General features: G+C 39.7%; 1 long non-coding RNA gene across 1 annotated transcript; it reads left to right on the top strand.

Moving 5' to 3' along the window:
* LOC109184359 lies at positions 1 to 20346 on the top strand. Its single transcript, XR_002054751.1, has 4 exons — positions 1 to 10; positions 6563 to 6568; positions 19779 to 19785; positions 20277 to 20346. It is a non-coding gene; the product is annotated as an uncharacterized LOC109184359 (long non-coding RNA).
* Positions 20347 to 23773: the final 3427 nt, after the last annotated feature.

The following is a 23773-nucleotide window of genomic DNA, read 5'->3' as shown; positions in this document are numbered from 1 at the left end:
AGAAGAAGAAGTGATTTCACTTTTTGGATTTCTCCCTTCTACCCGTTAGAATTGAGGGAAAAACATTGTGAAATTACTTCTTTGCCCTCTAGTGGATGGAGAGAGAGTATTGATCTCTTTGAGGATAAATTCGACCTTCCACATGATTTAAATTTGCCAGCTCATATTTAAATACTCCATTTGTGGGTACATGGCGCCAAAAATTGTGCTTCAAATAACCGCCAACCTGGAGCAAATCAGAAAAAAAAATCTCGAAAATAATCTGTTAGAGCAATAAATATATTCCAGATAAATATTATCATCTCGATTTCATACTTCAATAAAGCTGATATATTTTCTGAAAAGCTGATAAAAATTTTTGGAATGACAGATATATACCTAATATTCTGAAAAGGTCTTTCAAGTTCCAAAGAAAAATTAAAGATTTTGACTTTCACATCCTGAACCCAACTTTTTGACTTTGGTGTTTTAAAAATAGGTAAACTTACATCAGAATAAATTTCTTTATATAGAAACCCATATAGCATGCAAATTCTCCAAGTTCCCCCTAAGAGTATGCCTATCTAAATAATTCATCCAACCAGACAATTTATTCCCCCCCTTAATTGCATACCAAGCTTAAATTAATTAAATCAATTAAACACACTTTGTGAATAAATCACACAAATTAATTATTCTAAAACGTGACAAATAAATAGATACACATTTCACATAACTAAATTACAAACACATGTACGCAAATTTCTTAAGATAAAATTTTAACACTTTTAGGCACAAATAAACTTTACGAAAACATGTATATTACTACATATCACACATACACACATGTTCTTAAAAAAAATTTAAAACATGTAGGTCACATAAGTAACACATTATATGCACAATGCGAACATATTATCAAAAATAAAGAGTTTAGAAAATGCTTAGCTCATTTCGATCATTCCCATTTCATGCCTTAGAGTTGCAAAACGAGATTCACACAACGGTTTTGTGAGAATGTCGGCAATTTGATTCTCTGTGGGAACGTGATCGATTTTCAAATCTTTCTTTTCGACGTGGTCTCGGATAAAATGATGTCGAACGTCGATATGCTTGGTTCGCGAGTGAAGCACCGGATTTTGGGTTATGGCAATTGCACTTGTGTTATTCCATAAAATGCTAACATTGTCGCACTTAATCCCATAGTCCAATAATTGTTTCTTCATCCACAAAATTTGTGCACAACAACTCCCAGCTGCAATATATTCGGCTTCGGCAATGCTCGTAGCTATGGTGTTTTGCCTTTTACTGAACCAAGAGACCAATCTTCCACCTAAGAACTGGCTTGTCCCTGAGGTACTTTTTCGGTCTATTTTACAACCTGCAAAATCTGCATCTGAATAACCAGTTAGTGTAAAATCTCCTTCTTTGGGATACCATAATCCGACATTGATTGTTCCTTTAAGATATCAAATTATCTTCTTGGTTGGAATCATATGACTTTCTTTGGGCTTTGATTGGAATCTTGCACATACGCCAACCGAGTAGGATATGTCCGGTCTGCTTGCAGTTAAGTATAGAAATGATCCAATCATCCCTCGATACATCGTTTGGTCGACATCTTTTCTTTCATCATCTTTATCCAATTTTTGAGATGTACTCATGGGAATTTTGACTGAGGATTTTCCATCTACGCCAAATTTCTTGATAAGGTCTCTTGTGTACTTGGTTTGATTTATGAAAATTCCTTCTTCAAGTTGCTTGACTTGCAGTCCCAAAAAGTAATTTAATTTTCCCATCATACTCATCTCGAACCTGTTCTGCATGAGCTTAGAAAATTTCTCACATAAAGATTTATTAGTACTTCCAAAAATAATATCATCAACATAAATTTGTACTAATAAGATGTGATTATTTTCTTGAATTCTAAAGAGGGTTTTATCGACTAGACCTTTGGTGAATCCACAACTAATTAGGAACATTGACAAGGTGTCATACCAAGCTCGCGGAGCTTGTTTTAACCCATACAATGCCTTCTTTAATTTGTAGACTTGATCACCAACGTCTTTTACCTCAAAACCGGGTGGTTGTTCGACGTAAACTTCTTTTTCAAGTAAGCCATTAAGAAATGTGCTCTTTACGTCTATTTGATATACGATGAAATTCTTGTGCGCTGCATATGCTAGGAATATCCGGATTGCTTCGAGCCGTGCGACGGGGGCGAATGTCTCATCAAAATCAATGCCTTCTTCTTATGAGTACCGCTTTGCAACTAGTCTTGCTTTATTCCTAACAATGACGCCGTCTTCATTTGCTTTGTTCCTAAAGACCCATTTAGTGCCAATTACATTTTGGTGGGTTGGTCTTGGAACAAGTTTCCATACGTCGTTGCGCTTGAATTGATCTAATTCCTCTTGCATGGAATCTATCCAACTTGGATCGGCTAAAGCTTCGTCAATTTCTTTTGGCTCCAATTGTGATAGAAAGCATGAAAACATTGCATCCCTTGTCATTTGTTCATCCCTTGTAGATGATCGTGTTCTAACTCCGTCTCTCGGATTTCCAATAACTAAGTCATGTGTGTGACTCCTTAGCAATTTTCGATTTGGTTGGAAACTTATTGGATTCTCAGAGTTTCCTTCTTATTGAAACACCACTTTTTGAGATGTCTCTTGTTGTGAATTGTTGACGGGTGCTTCTTCGGGTTCATCTACTGGGATTTCTTCCGTTGGAATTCCGGTTGTAGCTGTGAGTGATATTTCGGGTGTCACATTAGGTATTGTCTCAATTTGGTGAGTACCCATTTCACTTGATTCTTCCTCCTGCAACACATTATCTTCGAAAGTATAGTTAGAATTATTTAAATCACGATACCTACATTATCTTTGCCATTTTTGTCGTGATTTTCGTCGAACACAACGTGAATTGATTCTTCTACCACCATGGCTGATTTGTTGAATATTCTATATGACTTGCTGGTAGATGAATATCCTAGGAAAGTTCCTTCGTCCGGTCGCTTGTCAAAATTCTTTAATTGAGACTTTCCATGACCAAGTATAGAACATTTACAACCAAATGTATGAAAATAGGTGAGATTGGGTTTTCTCCCTTTCCATAATTCATATGGTGTTTTGTTATAGGACTTGTGGATTAGAATGCGATTTTGAGTATAGCACGCCTGTTGATTGCTTCTGCTCAAAATCTTTTTGATACTCCGGCGGCTGTTATCATGACTCGTGCGGCTTCCTTGAGTGTTCGATTTCCTCTTTCAGCTACACCATTTTGTTGCGGCGTTCGTGCGGCAGATAATTGATGTAATATTCCTTCTGAGTTGCAGTACGATTGAATCACTCCGTTCACGAACTCTGTTCCTCGATCGGTTCGTATTGTTGCAATCTTCATGTCCTTTTCGACTTGCAGTAGCTTCAATAGCTCTGGCAACTTTGATAAGACTTCATCCTTTTTCTTGATGAATATTGTCCATGTGTACCTGGAAAAATCATCAACAACAACCAAAGTATATTTCTTACCACTTATACTTACTGGGTCTACTGGTCCAAATAAATACATGTGCAGTAGACTTAAGGGTCTTGATGTTGACTCTTGAGCTTTGGCTTTGAATGATGTTTTGATTTGTTTTCTTTTCTGGCATGCATCACATATTTGATCCTTTTTTAACACAATATTGGGTAGTCCTTCGACTAGCTTATTTCTTGCAAGCTTGTTGATGGTTTTGAAATTCAAATGATTTAGCCTTCTGTGCCATTCCCAACTAGCATCATTCGAATTGTTTGCCATCAAGCATACAGAATCTTTTGTTGTGCTCCAATCTACAACATACATATTTTTCTTTCTTGATCCGGCGAGTATGACTTCGTTCGTAGATTCGTCCATGACTTGACATTTGCCTTTGTAAAATTCTACGAGGTATCCTTTGTCGCAAAATTGACTTGTACTAAACAAGTTGAATGTTAATCCTTCGACATAATATATATACTTCATCAATTCGTAGACCATTTTTCATAATTGCGCCTATTCCTTTTGTCATTCCATATCGATCGTTTCCACCGAACACTACTTTTGGTCCTTCGATACTTTTGAACTCAACTAGACTAGCTTTATTGCCGGTCATCCGCTATCGAAATACCAAACTTCCTGCAAAAAAGATTAATTACTTTTAGGTACCCATACTTGTTTGGGTCCTTTTGTGTTAGTAATTTTTGGCATCCAAATCCACCTAGATCCCACTGATCCAAGAGTAGGTGATTTGTAACCATTAAAAACTCTATAATCATAACGCACTTGCGAATAATGCTTTGGTGCGGGTTGGGAAGCAGATAGTTGCTTGATCCTATGAAAAAATGTAAATCTGGACTTGGTCCATGGTTTGTCTTCAAGCGACCAATCTTGTTCTGAGGGATATAATCTCCCAGCCCCAATTCTCGAAATTCTTCCCATATTCCTATGAGATTTTATTGCACTAGACTCATTGGCTCTCTTTTGAGATACAAATTTTTGCCTTTTAAAATTTTGTTGCCTATCCGAGATATTAAATTTTGGATTCGGCCTTGCAACATTTTTATGGGCATTGATTTGTTTTCCAACTCCTTGTCTCATTGTGCTATACTGACTTTTTACAAATTTTACCACTGGAACTTTATTAATTAAAGTAGTAGTAGAATTAGTCAGTTTCACAGGGGTTTGAGAACATGATGGATCATATCCCAATCCGGCTTTATCTCTAGCGGGTTTTTGCATATTCACCATTTTATCCATTATTTTGGATGAATGCATAAATGATGCGATAACTTCTGAAAGGTTATGTTCTCGAACCTCTCTAGCTTTGCACTAGCTCTTCTTGAAGTCGAACATTTTCGGCTTTCAAGTTACTCATTTAATTTAGAGCATTTTGCAATTTTTGTGTCATTTCTTCCTTTTCAAGGATTAACGTATTATTGCGCTCTTTGATTTGAGTATGAGTGGCCATGACCTTTTGACAATCTTCCATAAGACTTTGAAATGATTCTTGAGTCTCGAAAGAAGTGTCAACGGAACTAAAAGAGCTAAAAGAACTAGAAGATACCTCTTCGTCGATTTCACGCGCCATATAGCACTCCTCATGCTCGGATGTCTTGCCCACTAGGCATAGTAGCGCCGTATCTTCTTGTGATGAATCACTCTCATCGCTAGATGATTCTTCGGATCCACTTGCTTCTAATGGTTCGCTTATTAGAGCCTTCCGTTTGTCCTTTTTGAATTTCTTTTCTTTGGATTTGTATTCCACCTATGGAGAGTTAGAAGTATTCGAATTTTTGTTCACCTTGGGGTGTGGACATTCAGCCATAAAGTGTCCAGGCTTTCTACAACTGTAACACACATTTGTGTTTTCTTCGGTATATTCTCTTCTTGATCTTCTATTCTCTCGAAAAGAATTTCCTTGTGGTGATCCTTTGTTCTTTTGCATGAACTTCTTGAATTTCCTAACAAATAAGGGAAATTGTTCGTCAGATAAAAAATCACTATTTCCTACTGACCTTGATGTGGATGGTTGTTTGGCCATCTGTGCGGATGTTCGTTCATCGCGTTCTTCTTCGACTCGTGTCTTCATTTCGAAATCATACGCCTTAAGATCACTAAAGAGTTTATCCGTAGATAATGTCCTTAGATCTCTATTATCGCGCATTGCGGTCACTTTCATATCCCAACTTGTAGGTAGTCCGCGTAACACTTTGAGCGATATTTCCTTCTGGGTAATGGTCTTTCCCAGATCCGTGATTTCTCCAAGGATTTTGATCAATCGAGCTTCCATTTCGGTGATTCTTTCGTTCGGTAGCATTTTGAAATCTTCGAACCTCTTCATGACAATGGTTAGTTTGTTATCCTTTTCTTCTTCATCGCCTTCACCGATACCGATAAGTGTATCCCACATTTCTTTTGCTGTGGTGCAGTTTCGAATCTTTGGGAATATGGTGTCATCTACGGCCTTGAACAAAATATCTTTGGCAATGTTGTCCAAATTATTTCGTCCTCTATCTTCACTTGTCCACTCTATTTTTGGCTTTGGAACATATTGTGGAGCATTTGGATCTCGTGCAACTGCAGTGTTGACTTGCATAATAGAAATAGGACTATTTGTGATGACTTCCCACATTTCATAATTTAGAGCAGATAAGTGCACCTGCATTCGAATTTTCCAATCATCAAATTTGTCAAGTGAGAAAAGCAGATTTTGAGCGAGAATCATATCTCTCTTCATCTTGAAGATTTTAAGATCTGTCTAGCAGTCAAATTTAACTCAAATAGACAACCGCTCTGATACCACTTGTTGGTCCCGAAAGGGTGGCGAGAAGTATAGAGGAGGGGGGAGGTGAATAGACTTCTCTAACTTTTTCAACTTTCTTCAAAAACACACAAGGCAATAACACTTTGGTAATTTCAGCTCTAAGTAACAGGCATAAGCAAGTTAAACAACTTAGAGTGTGCAGCGGAATAGGTAGCGGTAAAGTGCTATGCTTAATTAGTGCGGTGCTCAAAGAGTGATTCTAAACATGCAACACGTTAGAAACACTTTATATGGTTCAAGGATGATGTACGTAAAGTTTGGTTTGCATGCAAACGTGGGAACTATTAAACCCAGACAGATAAAGATATGCAATAAATCGTAATCGGGTTAGTTCGTAGTTAGAATAAGCATGCACGGAATATATGAGCAGTAAGTAAATAGAGATAGAGATTTATAGTGGTTCGGAGATGGTGTAATTCTCCTACTCCACTCTTCTCCTTTCACTTCAAGGAGGAAATTCACTATTCTTCGATCACCCAGATACAATAGTGAATAAGTGTCCATCGACACTTTTCTGAGTGCTTCGCACAAAGCTACAGTCCTCCAAGGTTTTTGGCAAGCTCCTCTTGTTACTCCGCCTTCCCGAGTACTTCGCACCAAGCTGTAATCCTACACCACGAGAACTACGCACAAAGCTATGCTCTCACAGGGTTTTCACAAGCTCCCACTAGTACAAAATAGAGTAAAGAAATATCAATTTAGGTTACCCTTCTTTAAATAAGGGTAGTGTATTCTTTAAAAAAAATAGGGCGGTGGCATAATTGTAAATAAATGAATAAGAAACCGCTACCCTTTTAAATAAAAAGGTAGCGGTTTTTTTTTTTTTTTAAAAAAGCGGAAGGACTCTCCGCTACCCTTTCTAAAGAAAGCGCAGCGAAAACCAGATCGGGAAACAAAAAAAAATAAAAAAACAAAAAAAAAAAAACCCAAACGCCCCTTCACAAACCAGATCTCGCTCTCACCTCTCCAACCCTCAACGCCCCTTCACAAACCAGATCTCGCTCTCACCTCTCCAACCCTCAACGCCTTATCACCTCTCCTCAATGCCTCCTCCGTCGCTCCTTACCACAGGCCACACCTCCGCCGTCGACACTGCATCCCTCATCATCCCACGACGCCACTGACACCGCCTCTCTCACCACGACTCACTCAGCCTCGATCAAACGCCGCCGCTTCTCTTCTTCTCGTTATCTACCGGCGACAAGACCTTGCCGACGCCACCGCCATCTTTCTCCATCGCCACGGCCGCCCGCTTCCCGCTATCGCTAATACGGTAATTTTTTTTTATTTTTTATTTTGTTAAAAGTATTTGTTTTATTTATTATTGTGCTAAATATCATATGTGACTGGAGACTATTTAATTTTTAGGCATGTTCTCCCCCTGATTCTCCTCTTCTGCGTCTCTTTTTTTATGGGTATCTATGGTTTTTTGAAGACTATTCAAGTTTTAGGCTGAGGCGAGTATGAATGCGGTTGTGTTGAAGAAGTTTGTGGCGGAGAATTAGAGACTGGTGGTGGAATGCTTGAATTTGTTGTCGTAGTGCAAGAGATTGGACATAGAGTGCTTGTTGGACGACGGGGGACCTAGAGGCATTGATGGTTCTACAAGTACCAGGCCCAACAGGTTATTGGTTGCATTCTCTTCCTTCTTCCCCCTTTTCTGTTTTTTATTTTTTATTTTTGCAAGTTTTATGTGCAATTTGGTGTTGATTTCTGCTTTTGTGCATAAAGCATTATAAAATTGAGTAAAACCTTATAAGAGTTTATTCAGAAATGACTCAAATGAGTGAGTGTTTAATCTTTTTTTTTTTGGTAGCACATGCTCTGTTTCTTTACTACAAGCAACTTGTGTTTCCAAGTAATGGACTTCTATATTTTATTTAATGGATATCATTATCTGATAAATGCTTTAAGAGGATCTGGATTTGGATCTGTAATTTCATATATTTCTGTTTGGATTACATTAGATTAATAGTGTCTTAGATTAGCTCTTTGGGCATATAAGTGAATCTTTGGACTTTATGCAGTTGCATTTCATTACTTTTCACCCCAGGTCTATCGCAGTGTTGTTTATGGTAACAAACCCAAGAAATAGGTATGTAACTACTAACTAGTATGCCCTCAGTTTCATTTTGATTTTTGCACTTCACTAACATTTTGGTCTTGCCCCCTTAATTGAATATGTTTTGCAGAGTAGGTAGATATATATATTTGCTAACACCTAGAAGTAGTTGTAGTTCAAAGCCTGTTGTGGCATTTGTTACAAGTTGAACATGGATTATTGGGTGAGTAAGAAAGCTATAGTAGTTTTTGTTTTTGTCTTGTTTTCTTTTATTGTTTAAATTATAAGAGTGTGGAGTAGGCTCCAAGCCGATTACAATTTGATCGAAATTTAGCTGACCTCAATTTGACTTCAAAACTTCGACCTGATTCATGGTAAATTTTAATATTATCGTTTTCCTTTGTTCTATGTTCCATAAATTTTTTTTTTTTGAATTGGAGTTATAATTATTGATTGTGATGTTTGTAAATTATTGAATGTGAGCTTGCCACAAGGTTGTGGGGAAAATATACGTGTATTGGATGTGTGTGACTGTGAATTTGCATGGTATTTTATTTTCAATAATTAAGATTTGTTGGATCTCTCGTTTTGATGCTAGCCCAACTACTTTCCTTGGTTCTGATGTAAGTTTCTGCAGATGTGTTAAATTCTTATCTGATATGCTTCTTGGTTGGCTTGCCAGCACTCCATTAATTCTTTCTTTTGTTTACAGGCAACTCTTGCTGATTCTTTCTCAGAAGATATTCTCGTGAGTCCAGCACCTTATTTCTTTTAATTGCACTGCTTATTTGGACCTTGCATTTCCCTCTTTCCCCCTTTACATTTTTCCCTGATGATAGAGTAGAGACATAGAGTTGAATATTGAGAGTTCTATAAAGAATTGCCAAACACACTTAGCTTAATGATAAATTTCTTTCTTCTAGTGCTTTTGATCTTAGCTTGTTCTTCTTATTTGTTATTATTATTATGCATGTATGGTGACCTCGAGTGATAATGGTACTGTAATTTTCTAAGTTTTTTGCTCTGTGGTTTCTTGCTTGGAAAAATAGAGAATCATTGTGAAGAGATAAAGACATATGGTACGAATAAGAGACAAAGACATATGATAATATGTAGGTTTGAGTAATGCAGGTTTATAAAACTTGAATTACTTTGAGTAATGCAGGTTTTGTGTCTACTAAGGCATTATTTGCTATACATAGCAATTCTATTGTTTTTACTTAAGAGATGAAAACCTTTCCTTTGCATAACGAACATATTTTAAAAACTTTTTTAAGCATAAGATTTTGGTTTTATTATCAAATTGTTGAAACAGTGATTTCTTCTTATCTTGTTGGTAGTATTTCTCTGAACTTTTATAAGAATTGACTGTTGGCAGGTATACACTAAATATATGTGATGTTGGGGGCCAAAAAACCATAAGGTCCTACTGGAGGAACTACTTCGAACAAACTGACGGTTTGGTGTGGGTTGTGGATAGTTCTAACCTTAGAAGGCTAGACGACTGCAGATATGAATTGCATAATCTTTTGAAAGAAGAGGTATACATATTCTTGGAGCTATCAATTTCTGCCTAGTGTAGTTGTGCATGCATATACACACACTAATAGTTGCAATCTATAACAATATATATGGTGTGCTTTTTGTTTTAGTCTCCTCTCTTCTTCATTTTTCCTTTGGAATGTCTGGTTTCGCCCTAAATTTGAGCTGTGTTTGTTTTTATAGATTTAATGGACTCCTTTCAGTGTGAGGGTTTCATGCTATATTGTTCCAGGGAAAAATTTCCATGCCAAGGTTGTTATAAATTGGCGCTATCAAAGAAAGCCAGATCAAAACATTTAAAGGTAAGACAAATAATGTAGGTGCAAGTATTTGTGGAGTGTTATTTTGTTCAATAGACTTTATTAATCAGTTCTTTCTTAGGTCATTATGCATATGTTTTCTCCTTTCAGCTTCAACCACAAATTTACTGATAATAGATCATTATCTTGATAGGTCCCAGACTTTGATGTGGTAACTGAATCTCATCGTAACATACACTATAGCCATGCCAAAAGATGTGGGGGACATTAGAAAAAGCTTGGAGACATTGCAATGTAGCTTTTCAAGTTCATTCAGTTATTAGCTCATATAAATATCAAAGACAGAACGTTAGAAGGTATACTCATCAAGGATGGATTAAAGCCATAGCCATCAGCATGTATGAGCTTGCGTATTGATAATATTGTATTTATAATATAATATGGTGATAATATTGTGTTTTGATGGTTTGTTGATAAAATTGTGTTGATGGTTAATATTATGTTGATATGTAGTATATGAATTATGTATAGGATTTTAAAAGAATTAGGAAATTTAAATATAATAATGTTTTTTTTTTGTTTTTTTTTTTTAAAATTCGCTACCCTTCTGTTTAAAGAAGGGTAGCGGATGCTTTAAAAATAAAGAAAATTTGCTACCCTTCTATAATAGAAGGGTAGCGGATGCTTAACTTTCTGCTACCCTTGTTAAAGGGTAGCGGAAAGGTCAAGGTTTTCAGCGACCCTGGTATCCGCTACCCTTGTACAAGGGTAGCAGATAACCATTTACAAGGGTAGCGGATGTGTAAATATGTACTAGTGTCCCCTTGTTACTCTGCCATTTACACCGAGTGCTACGCACAAAGCTACACTCAACTAGGGTTTTTCACTCTCTCTAGTTACTCCGCCCTTTTTCTGCACTCAGTAGAGAAAATTAAAAAGGAATAAAAATTTTCCTCTCACTCCGACTTGAATGTAATTCTATGAAGCTCTGTTTCCCCTTTTCGGCTAATTAGAAATATTGCTTGTATCTCTTTCTTGTATGTCTTAGCCGTACTTAATTTGAAAATCGCTAAATCGGGGTCTATATGTTGAATTCTTGTCTTCCTGCTCGTCTTCAAGTCTGCTTGGGCAATTTATAGCCAGTGAAAGCTATTTGCCCGTTGATCAACTTTCGATCTCGATCGTCCATCTTCATTTGTAGTTGATCAAAATAAAATTGTCAACTTGATCTGAAATATTAGGTAGAAGTCTTTTCGCCTTTTGTCAGATGATTTGAATATTTTGCCCGTTGCCGTGTCTTGAATTTTGTAGCCTCCAAAATTTGAATAAGTTTGGTGCGGCAAGCTTGACATTTCTTGTCCTTCATTAATATTCTGACATATCAAGTTGATCAAATAATTCATCTGCTGATTCTTGCTCGAGTATGAAGTAATATCTCCGTGAATCAGCCTCCTTCGAGCGTCTCCGGTTCCAGCGTATAAATATTGATGTTCATATGAAAATATATAAGTTATTTTCTCCTTGAAAATCCATGTAGAATAATATACTGGAACCTTCTGTAAAAACTTCGTAGTTGTTCATGGTGAGATGCTCCGTTTCGACTTTGAACTTGGTCCACCATACTTGGTGTGTTTCTTCATCTGGTACATGGCTTCTGTGAGACTTGTGCATTCATCTTGGTTAGTCTCCTTTTTACTTAGTTTCCAACTTGTTTAGTCTCCCAAGCTAGCTAGTCTCCATTGAGGTTAGTCTCCAAGCTAGCTAGTCTCCATTGAAGTTAGTCTCCCAAGCTAGCTAGTCTCCATTGAGGTTAGTCTCCAAGCTAGCTAGTCTCCATTTTGGGTTAGTCTCCCAAGCTAGCTAGTCTCCATTGAGGTTAGTCTCCAAGCTAGCTAGTCTCCATTTTGGGTTAGTCTCCATACGTGGTAGCTAGTCTCCCATACGGTGTTAGCTAGTCTCCCAAACGGTGGTAGCAAGTCTCCCAAGCAAGGTAAAAGTGCTTATCTTAAGATTCGAATTTAGGATCATTTAGCATAGCTTACACGCATATCATCTAACTCCTCTAGCGTGGTTCTTGGTTACTTATCCGCATCATAATTGTGTTAAGCTATAATCCGGCTTAACTTCTTCAAATAAATTATGATCTTCCAGACTTGTACATGGGTTGCATGATATGGGTGCACCATACTATGTAGACTCAAACTGACTCAAATAGAATAAAATTGGGGACTACTTGATTTTTCAAAAATACATTCGGCTCATCAAAATTTACAATTTATTCCTAACATTTATATAAACCCCCGTATCTTTCAGAGTTGCTATTGTCATGATGAGTTACCTTTTGCTCCCTTATTCGCCATCAGTTTATCTCTTCTAAAGATTCAAAACTATAGATAATTGTGTCATTCTCTCTCTTTGTTATTATTCCATACCCCTTTTTTGTTATAAACCGTAACCCTTAGCCCATTACAAGCTTAATAAAGACCTACTTGATCTTTGCATGAAATGTTAGTTCTATACAGGAGGAGTAGGAAGGGCAAGCCTAGGAAGTTTTTCTGATGTTGTGTTCTGCATAAACCTAACTGAGTACTTGTGCATACTAGATTTCTCATTACTAATAATCTGGGTGCTTGTATATTGGCTTGGGGATGGACCGCGTGTGCCAAGCAGAGATGATTCTGGAAGCATGTGTCTTGCAGTGAGTTGGCTTGTGGTTTGCTAAGTTGTGCACGAGAAAGTGGGAGCGATCCTTTGTGTTTTGACCTGTGGTTTGGTTCAGTTGTTTTGCTTGTGGACAAACAAAGTCTTAAGTGTGAGGGGGTGATGTTATCACATCTGTGCATGTTTTTATAGCTTTTCTGATTCATTTTAGAAACAAAGTCATTGAATCATGTCCATTTATTACTTGTTTTCCTTGCTTTCTCGTTAGGTTATGGTTTTACACTTGTTTTGAATGCCTTACGGTGTTTGGTAGTGTTTTTTTTACCATTACAGGCTAAGTGTAAGAGCAAGGGAAGAATTTCAAGCACGAAATGATCAAAAAAGGAAGAAGTCGAAGCATCAACAATTCGACGCGTCGAGCCCATGCCTCGACGCGTTGAAAAATTCCAGTAGCTTCAAGGATCGCCCAGTTTGGAGGCTTGATGCGTCGAGCATGTTCTCGACGCGTCGAGATCGCAAAAGGCTGCTATTTTGGAACCTTCCTAAATTGATGCCATCGGATTTCTACTATAAAAAGATCATCTTCCATCAACCCTAGGGCGCTTCTTTTTCCTGATTTTGGTGTTTTAAAGGCAATCAAGAGCAAAGCACAAAGAGGACCAATTTGAAGATTTACAACTAGCTTTGGAATAGAGAACTGACTAGAAAGATTCGGGAGAACTCTTTCACTCTTTCTCTTGTTCTTTTTGTTATTTGTTCATCTTTAAACATTGTATTGACTGTTATTATGGCCATGAGTGGCTAAATTCCTTAGGGATTTTTGGGTGAATTTGTTTATGAACCTATGTGCCTAGTTCGTTAATATCTTAATATATTTATGTTTGGTTTTATGATTTGTGTTGTAATCTTGTTTTAATCTATTGTTGTTGGTAATTAAAGGCCTAAATTACTAGCTTCATAGTCATGTTTGTGTCACCAATGGGAATTGGGGCATAAATTAGGGCACACACGATTGCACCTAATGGTTGGACCTTGGGAAAGGGGAACTTATTGGGGGAATCTTATTCTTGATTGTTGCCAATCGGGAGATGGTAGTAATTGGGAACAATTGAATGCTGATCTTCGATCTTATCGGGTGTTTAAGCCACGGGAATGGAAATTCACTAGGAATAGAGATTACAGGAATAATTCGATTCCACTTTGCATTCCATACAAATCTTAATTCCAAACTAAATATTACAAACGTTAATTGGCACTAGGTGATTAAACATTGTGATCCCAGGAATCCTATTTTTCTCTATTGTTTACGAAACCTTGATAATTGTTTATTTCTTGCTTGTTATTTTATGCAACCAACCAACCTTTAAGTTTCGATCAGCCTAGTTCCATATGAGTAACCTAGCATCTAGTGATTATTACCCCATCTCTCTGTGGTTCGACAACCAGAATACTCCGGGTATTATTTGTTTGCCCCAAATTACTGCTATCAGTGTGTTGATCTTGATAATCTTGATGTTCTTGATTTTAAAGATAAAATTATGATCTTGTGCTTTAAATATGATTAGAGCCCTAGGGTAAATTGTGGATTTTGTGTTATGATATTCTTGGTGTGTTGGGCGGGAATTTGCATGTTTGGGTATTGGGTTTTGATTCCATTTAGAAGTCGTGTTAGGATGTATTTGATGTGATTATTGGTTTTAATCCACTGCTTGATTACGTGGTGTCGTCATTTGTGTTTAAATGTGTCTGGACATGGTTCCGGGTTCCACGAAAGATCCCGGGACCAAATTATTACATAAGAGTCAGTGGGGGGTAGGTGGGGCCAGGGAAACCCGCTGCCACAAAGAGGCCGCCGGCAGCGAGCAGCCGGCGGGCAGGCGACTGCCCCCGGGCACCCGTTGCCCAGTATGCATCCTGAGTTGTTTTGTCATTCATGTTTGTTGTCGTGTCGTTGTTGTAAGCATGGTGATTCCTATTTCATTTGAGAGTGTTTGATCAGTCTTTGAAGTTGACTTCTCTCCTTGGTTTTGAAATGATATATATTGTATTCCGTTTCAAAATGGTTTTGATTATACGTATCTATATATGTTATTTAACGCGTATTGATGGGTTACCAGCAATATTCGCGGACCGGGTGTTATCCCCATGTTTATTCCCTTGTTCTACAGGTTTTGAGTAGATGTCTGAGAGCGCTAGACGTGGATCGCTAGATAGATTAGCTGTCCTGTGTAGACGTTATCTTTAGTTGGCCTGTGAGCCTAGTATAGCGGTCTGTGCGCCTAGACGCTTTATGTTTTGTTGAATTGATAGTTTTTCCCGCCTATGCACCTATGTCTGAGATAGGTGTTGTAACACCCCGTGTTACGACCCCTAAAACCAATTAATTATTTAACCAACTATCCAAAGAAAGAATTAAATTACAATAATTAATTAGGGAAAAGGCCCACCATGGTCCGTGGGCCCTCACCCCTAAAACCCAACCCCTAGCCCTAAAAGGAATAGAATTAGCAAGCCTATAATATTAGTTCCTAATTAGGACTCCTAGATATATAAATAGGGGACTTAAGAGGCACCTAGAACCCCCACCACAATAATCCCTCACCACACAAGAAGTTCCAAGAATTCCCCTAGGAGAAATCAAGAAAGAAGAAAGCTTCAAGAAAGACCCTTCATAGCCAAGGAATTAATTAAGGCTAAAAGGTAACCCATGTCTCAACAAAACCTATTTTCATAGCTATGATTCCCCTCTTAGGATTTCCCCCATATTCTTGTGTGTTGATGATTCGTTATAATGATCTTGATAATTGGTGTTGTGATTCCCTGGGTAATCTTGATGATAAGAGGTTCTTGATGATTATATGGTGTTCTTGATGTTCTTGATGATTATATGATGTTCTTGATGTTTATATGATATTCCTACCGAATCGTGATATTAGAAGATGAATTGTGTTCTTGTTGATTTAAAAGTAATTAGAACCCTAGGTTATATCGTGGAATTCGTATGGTATTATTCTTGGTAGATTGGGAGGGAATTTGTATGTTTGGGTGTTGATTATGTTTAGAAAAGCATGATAGGTTATGTGCCGTATGTTTGCTGATTTTGATCCGTTAACTGTCTACGTGTGTTACCAATTGCGTTTGAAAGTGTCTAAGCATGGTTTCGGGTTCCACAAAGGTTCCCGGGGCATTTTTGGTGAAAAAGAGTCAGTGGGGGGTAGGTGGGGGTAGGGGACCCACCACCTACCCGCGGCCTATTTGGGCAACACCGGCGGCGGGCAGCCGGCGGGCGGGCAGCTGCCCGCCGGGCACCCGCTGCCCGGAGTCACGCCACCGGCGGGTAAACTCTCACCCACCGGCTACCCGCTGGAAAATACCCTACCTCGGGTTTCCGGCTTCCCCATTTGATGTTCCCCCGACCCCCGTGGTGTCCCAACGGACTCCGTCTATCGTGCCTATGTCTAGTTTGATATTTCCGATACCGTTTGTAGGTTGTATGAGTCTTATATATTGCATGCTAGTTGAATTGGTATCCCGTTGACCTAGGTGAAGGAAGTATGAACCCCTTAGGATTATTCTTAGTATGTGAAGGATCACGCATAGGTTTTGTTATACGTTTTCTCCCCCTTCCCAATGTGTTAATGTGGGTTGCATGTGCTTGCTATGTGTTATGTGTGCATGATACCCCAATTTGGTTGCGATCAAATTGCCTATACGGGCAGTTGGAAGGGTTGAGAACCATACTGACTGTTAACCAGGCCGGTTGCGATCGGTCAGGTATATAAATATTATATAGGGCCGCGGTCCACCGTTTGGTTGCGATCAAACGTTTCTACATGATTTGCGGTTCATATTTCCTGGTTGCGGTCAGATGACACACTCTTGGGTTGCGGTCCACTGTTTGGTTGCGATCAAACTATGATGAGCTGCGGTTCATCGGTCGGTTGCGATTGACCCCTCCGTGTTGCGATACGGGGCAGGGTGTTGCGGGGCCGTGTCAGAGCTATATGCGCTGACCCTCATGTATGGGCATGCGATTGGTCTTGTGGCGCCAACAAAGTGTGCTATGTGATGAGATATGGATGAGTTGTTGTTGTGAGTGTCTCGGGAGGTGACTTTGGGATTTATGCCGGGAATCGTATATGTTGGGTTATGGATATTAACTATGCTTATCTTTATCTGCCTTGCCTGTTTCCCTATGCTTATGAAGTGTATATGCTTGATTATGACCGTTGTCTGTGCTAAGCCCTATCTGTTGAGTCTATTCCCTGTTTTGAAAGCTAGAGTCTCTTAGGATATATCTTCATGCTTCGAAATGGTTTTTCGTATAACTATGTATATATCTATATGTATTGTATTTCAACGCGTTGGAGTGGGTTACCAGCATCTCTCGCTGAACAGATATATTTGGCTTTCAAGCACGGACGAGTAGATCACTGGAGCGCGCTAGAAGCTTGGGGCGTAGATTAGATAGTTTTCCCTTTCGGCCTGCGTGCTATGATTTTGTATTGATACTGATTGAGGTTTTAGAATTTAGCCCGTGCACCTGAGTTCTCTAGCTCGGGTGTGGCATAACACTCCGTATTCTTGCAAGCATTTTGGGATTTATGACCATTTACCTTGGTTACATAGTCTTAAAAGTTTTTTAAAAATTTCGGGGTGTTACAGGTGTGGCATAACATGTCCCGATTTTATATAGCTTTCGTTTGCTTTACGTCTTGATCATTATATGTTTTCCTATGCAATTAAGTTTTAAAAACACTACTAAAAATTATGGAATTTCCGACCACCTGAAAGTGATCTTAAATCAAGTTGAAAGCCTTGTTCCGACCACTTTTGGTATCCGGAAAAACCTTTGTTGCTATTTCCGACCACTTTTATCTTTCAACTTGATTTAAGATCACTTTCAGGTGGATGGAAATTCAATAATTTCCAACAATGAAATGTGGTAAAAATCGGGGGTGTTACAGTTGGTATCAGAGACTAGGTTTGAGCCTAGGATGTTAAGAGTTGGACTTTAAGAACCTAAGATGAGCTTAGGTTAGGGCTTGTAAGTTGAGACTTTAAGTTGCTAGGTGAAACCTTTAAGTGTTTAAGTACCTAAGTATAGGATCCTTAGAGCGCGCGGTGAGGTTGTGAGTTCTTTTATCGTTTCCTGTTGTGCTTTCTGTGCTCTGTTTTCCTTTTAGCTTTGGTTCTCTTTAGTTAAGGCACCAGGTAACGGTGTGGGCCTTAAGTTTCCTTCCGTTATCGTGCTGTTTTTGTAGAAGTCAAGGATGGCACCATCGAGACGTCATGTAAGGTCTTCAGAAGCGGCTAACAACAAGTAGTTAGCTCAAAGCCTCCATCAATTGACGCAGGTCACCCAGACACTGAGCAACACCCACCTCAACAACAATCACCATCCTCAGAATGGGAATCGCGACGTAGTATGCCAAGTCTCAAGTCTCCGTCCCCCGATCTTCGTTGGTGAAGAAGATCCCGCAGTGCTAGATGAGTGGATCCGGATGTTCGATAAGATCTTCGAGGTAGTGGTTTGCCCAGAGGATCGCCAGGTAGAGTTAGCTACGTTCTATCTTAGGCATGAAACAGACTTGTGGTGGATGCTTGAAGGGAAATTTGTAGACAAGATCCGTAGTTCAGTTGGGAAAACCTGAAGGTTAAGGTACGTAAGCGGTTCTATCCTGCTCTTGTCAAGGAGGCCTACCTTTGTGCAGCTGACCTCTACCAGGTACAGCAAGTCCAGGAAGGAATCCGGGAGAACCGTATGATGAAGCTTGATGGTAGTGTTTCATCTGTGGTTAAGAGTTTGATGGCTACTGGTGCTGAATCAACAAGAAGCCTTCAAAGAGACGACTCTAAGAGAGGTAAGACTCACCAACCAATCCGGAACAACAAGACTAAGGGAAGGCGCTCCGTTTGCAAGAAGTGTGGAAGTGACCACCCCGGCGCGGACAGTCTAGGGAAACCGATAGTGTGCTTTGCTTGTGGAAAGAAGGGTCATCGGTCCTTTGAGTGCAAGACTAAGAGGAATACTTCAGCTGACTCAAAACCAGTTGGTAGTGTGGGACCGCGGTCGGGAAGTAAGCCTCGAAGTGGAAACAACATTGGACTAAGTGGAAGTAGCATCCAGGACCTGTGTACGAAGTCGGGACCTCGACAAGGCAAGATGTGACACCCTGTATTTTCCTAAAAATAAATTATAGTCCCGATAATAAATATTTTAATAAAAATATTTGTATAGCTATTTATTTTAAAATGGGCTCGGGTCTACCTATTATGGTGAACCAATATTTTTGTACAAAATATGCCTAAACCCAAAATGGTTTTTAATTCCTAAAAGCCTAGTAATTGTTTTTGAGCCCAAATATATGTGTAACCTATGAGTGAGTAATTTTGGACCCATCATCTACACCAATCCCTTATAATGTATATATATACATATATGTGTTATTATTATTTTGTGAGCCCAAATTATATATGTATGTATGGTTCTTGACCCAAGAGATGTAACCAACCCAACTTCCTAACCCAATCCATTAAATAAACGTACCAATTGTGTCATGCACATAAGTGTAGACCAAAATGTTCATCTTTTTGACATCCCTTCTTAAGATAGTAGAATCCTCAGCCGATACCAACTCCCTCTCTCTCACGTTCTTCTCGGCCAAGCAGCCTTCTCCGACGGCAAGACAGCAGCGAGTTGTGACAGTGGCTCTCCTCCCTCGGTAGTCCCATGAAGCAGTGAGCTGGGCGGGGCTTGGTGGCAAAGGCGGCAGTTTTCGGTAGAACAGAGTGAAGTGGACAAGAACAAGCGTCGGCAAGTTGCGATCTTTGGCGGAGCATACCGACATCTATGGCAGTTGGGGGATCGAGGTTTCCTCCTACGGAGACGGCGGCGGAGCTTCGGACAACAACAATGGCCATGATGCAGGGCGGTGGTGGTGCGTAGCATCTCTGGCAAGTGTCGGCAGTGGTGGCGTTGGTTGGCCCTCCGGCGAGCAGAAGGTTGGCGGGTGGTGGCTCTCACCGTGTTCCACACGCGGGAGCAGTAGCATGACATGAAGAAGAGAAAAAAGATGGTGAGCCTCTTTCTTTGTCTTTGATGTTTAGTTTAGTATTAGTTAGTTTTTGTTTAATTAGGTTAATAAGTTGTAACCTAGCTTAGTGGTTAGAAGGGGGGTTGTGGTTGTGTTTGGCTAGGGTTTAATTCCAATGTTGCTTTAGTGTTAATTATTAGATTTATCCTTTAATCCTTGGTTATTTAGTCTATCTATTAGTGTTTAATGTTGTGGGTAAGTTTCCAAAAGTATGCCTAGCTTAGTTGGTTGAGTTTGTGGGTAATTAAAAAAAAAATCTAAGGTTCAAGTCCCTTTATGAGCATAATTAGTTGAGTTTTGTATAGTACTCTTGTTAATTAGTTGGATCTCAGGTTCCCGTTTGGCTTATGAGTTGAGTCTAGCCTATGTTGGCGTTTTTTTTGGATGTTAAGCGAATGAGGTAACCCATGCTCTACAAAATCTATTTTGCTTACCTATATGAATATTTCTTGGATTCTACATGTGTTTTGCTATGAAATGTGAGTGTTTATGTATTGTCTTGTGAAAATGCATATCTAGAGCTTGTGTTTAGGGTTCTTGTGTGCCATTGCTTCGCATTTACTTTGATTCAAGTCATTTTGTTGTGTTTGGTGAGATTTGGCATGTTTTGGACTTGAATTTGAGTCTGGAGATGAAAATCCGCGAAGTGTTGTATTGTGGTACAGGATTGTACCCGCGGGCGGAACGCCGGGTAAGAGGCGCAACCGCCTCCCACCCGCGGGGTACATGTTGTGAAGGATCCTGTACCCGCGGGCAGGACCACGGGTAGGGGCCTACCCGTGGGCCCACCTGCCGGTACACTATGTTGGATGTTGGGGGAATTGTTCCCCGTGATTCTTTTGACTCGAAATTTGATCTTTTGACTTCCCTATGTTCTTTTGTGGAACTATTTGAGTGTCTTCTTGATGTTTCGTATGTCTAGAACTTTATGGTACGATTCCATGTAGGTTTTGGTGTCTTGAGTCGGGCTAAGTGTTCAACATTGTGTTTCGTTGAACCGTGATGAATCTTGTGTGTTCTTCGGAACTACGTTTGGTTTACCCGTTTTATAAGCATGCTAGTTCGGTGTTTAAATGCTAGCGTGTGTGTTGTTTGTACCTTCCTATTGGTTGATGATAACTTGTGTTATTCTTCGTTGTTGTTGTTGGACTGTGATTCATTCCTTGATTGAGTATGGTTTCATATCTTCGTTGTAGTCCGTTGATTGATTCCTGTTGAGGTGTGATGTGTGTGTGGCTTTAATCCGTCAAAAGTTTAATGTTGTGGGTAAGTTTCCAAAAGTATGCCTAGCTTAGTTGGTTGAGTTTGTGGGTAATTAAAGAAAAATCTAGGGTTTAAGTCCCCTTATGAGCATAATTAGTTTTGTATAGTACTCTTGTTAACTAGATGGAGTTCCGGTTTGATTCTCAGGCTCCCGTTTGGCTTATGAGTTGAGCCTAGCCTATGTTGGCATTGTTTTTGGATGTTAAGCGAATGAGGTAACCCATGCTCTACAAAATCTATTTTGTTTACCTATATGAATATTTCTTGGATTCTACATGTGTTTTGCTTTGAAATGTGAGTGTTTATGCATTGTCTTGTGAAAATGCATATCTAGAGCTTCTGTTTGGGGTTCTTGTGTGCCATTTCTTGGCATTTCATTTAATTCAAGTCATTTTGTTGTGTTTGGTGAGATTTGGCATGTTTTGGACTTGAATTTGAGTTTGGAGATGAAAATCCGCGAAGTGTTGTATTGTGGTACAGGATTGTACCCGCGGGCGGAACGACGGGTAGGAGGCCCACCCGCCACCCACCCGCGGGGTACATGTTGTGAAGGAGCCTGTACCCGCGCGCAGGACTACGGGTAGGGGCCTATCCGTGGGCCCACCCGCGGGTACACTTTGTTGGATGTTGGGGGAATTGTTCCCCGTGATTCTTTTGACTCGGTATTTGATCTTTTGACTTCCCAATGATCTTTTGTGGAACTATTTGAGTGTCTTCTTGATGTTTCGAATGTCTAGAATTATATGGTAGGATTCCATGTAGGTTTTGGTGTCTTGAATCGTGCTAAGTGTTCAACATCGTGTTTCGCTGAACCGTGATGAGTCTTGTGTGTTCTTCGGAACTATGTTTGGTTTACCCGTTTGATAAGCATGCTAGTTCGGTGTTTAAATGCTAGCGTGTGTGTTGTTTGTTCCTTCCCATTGGTTGATGATAACTTGTGTTATTCGTCATTATTTTTGTTGGACTGTGATCCATTCCTTGATTGAATATGGTTTCATATCTTTGTTGTGATCCGTTGATTGATTCCTATTGAGGAGTGATGTGTGTGTGGCTTTACCTGGATTGCACGATTAGAGGTATGGGACACTAGTCACCAGGGTATTGTAGCGGTCCTCGTGGTGGCCGTGACGTGATTATGGAGTTGTGACCTTTGTGTAAGGTTCACGTATTTCTTGGGTGGCATTTGTTGCCGTGTGTGTGATCGGTACCCACGTGTACTATGAAATCGGTGGTTCTGTTGGAGAGGGGACGACGGTCCTCGGAGGGAAAATGTTGGACTTGGTGTACAGGGGTCATGGAGGTAAAGGTTGGAACTAGATATAAGGTTGGGGGTAGTCATAAGGTTAGAACCGGGCATAAGGAAGGCATATCAACTCGTGATTAGTGATGTCACGAGGGCTTGTGTAGCCGTGGTTGTGTGTTCTCTTCTTGTGACGTGTGTAGTCACAAAGGCATGTGTTGCCTAGGCATGTGTTGCCATCGGTCGTGTCTTTATCCTTTGTGTGGTGGTTATCCTTTGTGGTTTTGGGATGTGTTCCCGTATCCTTGTTGAGAGTGTTGAGTCTTGTGTTGACTATTGCTCTTGGTTTTGACTTATATACTTATGTATTCCCTTTCAAAAATGGCTTTACAACTTATATCTTACTTATGTATGTTATTTCACATGTATTGGTGGGTTACCAGCATTATTTGCTGACCGGGCGTCGTCCCATGTTTTATTGTGTTCTTTCAGGTGATGTCTAGGCGAGTGCGCAGTCTAGTACTTGCTAGTGTAGCTTCTCCCGCTTGTTTTATGGCCTGTGTGCCGGTTTAGTTGTAGACCTTGAGACTATGGATTAGTTGTAAACAATGCAGATATTGTCGTAGCGTTCATCCTTTTTAGAGAACGTGGCATAACACCCCGTGTTTTGGACTTATGTTTATCTATTTATCTTTCAGTCTTCAGCTGTGTGTGTTGTCTAGTTCAGTTATCTGCATGTTTAAGGCTTTTAAATAGCTTGTTTTTAGGTGGTGCTACACAAGATCCACAGTCGTGAGGCAGATGCAAGTGGGAACCATTGAAGTAAGTTCTTGTACCCTTTTGTTGCACCTCCCTTTGTCTTTGTGCCCTTCCTTGCGCGTTAGCTTCGAGCGTCAGCTTGTTCTAGAGTCAACCTTGACCCTTTTTAATCTTTTCTTCCCCCTAGACAAACCTAATCACCTTTTTGTCAAGTGATCCTTTTCTTCCGAACCTTGTTCTTGTTTTCTTTCCAAACCATCTTGTGCAAAGCGGCGGTGACTTTAGCTTATGAAGGAATCTGGCAAAGTCTAAGCGTTAAGCCCCGTCTGAGTCGAGGTAGAGAGCCTTCAGTTCGACAAGTGTAGTGATCAGCGTCAAGCCGAAGTTCTGCCGGAAGTCGAGAACCCTTTCACCTCTTGAAGCCGATCTTCCTCTCTTACCCTCGTCAAATCCCTTGCCCTTCTCGAGAAATCCTTCCTGTCTTTTCAAACCTCGTTCTTGTTCTCTTCTTGAATTGACTCTGTTCAAGGTTACAACCTCATCTTTCCTATGTTGTGACTTTGAAAA

Source organism: Ipomoea nil, unplaced genomic scaffold (assembly GCF_001879475.1).
Source record: "Ipomoea nil cultivar Tokyo-kokei standard unplaced genomic scaffold, Asagao_1.1 scaffold1259, whole genome shotgun sequence".
Lineage (NCBI taxonomy): Eukaryota > Viridiplantae > Streptophyta > Magnoliopsida > Solanales > Convolvulaceae > Ipomoea > Ipomoea nil.
Note: the sequence above shows the minus strand (reverse complement) of the source record. Positions and strands in the feature narration are given on the sequence as shown.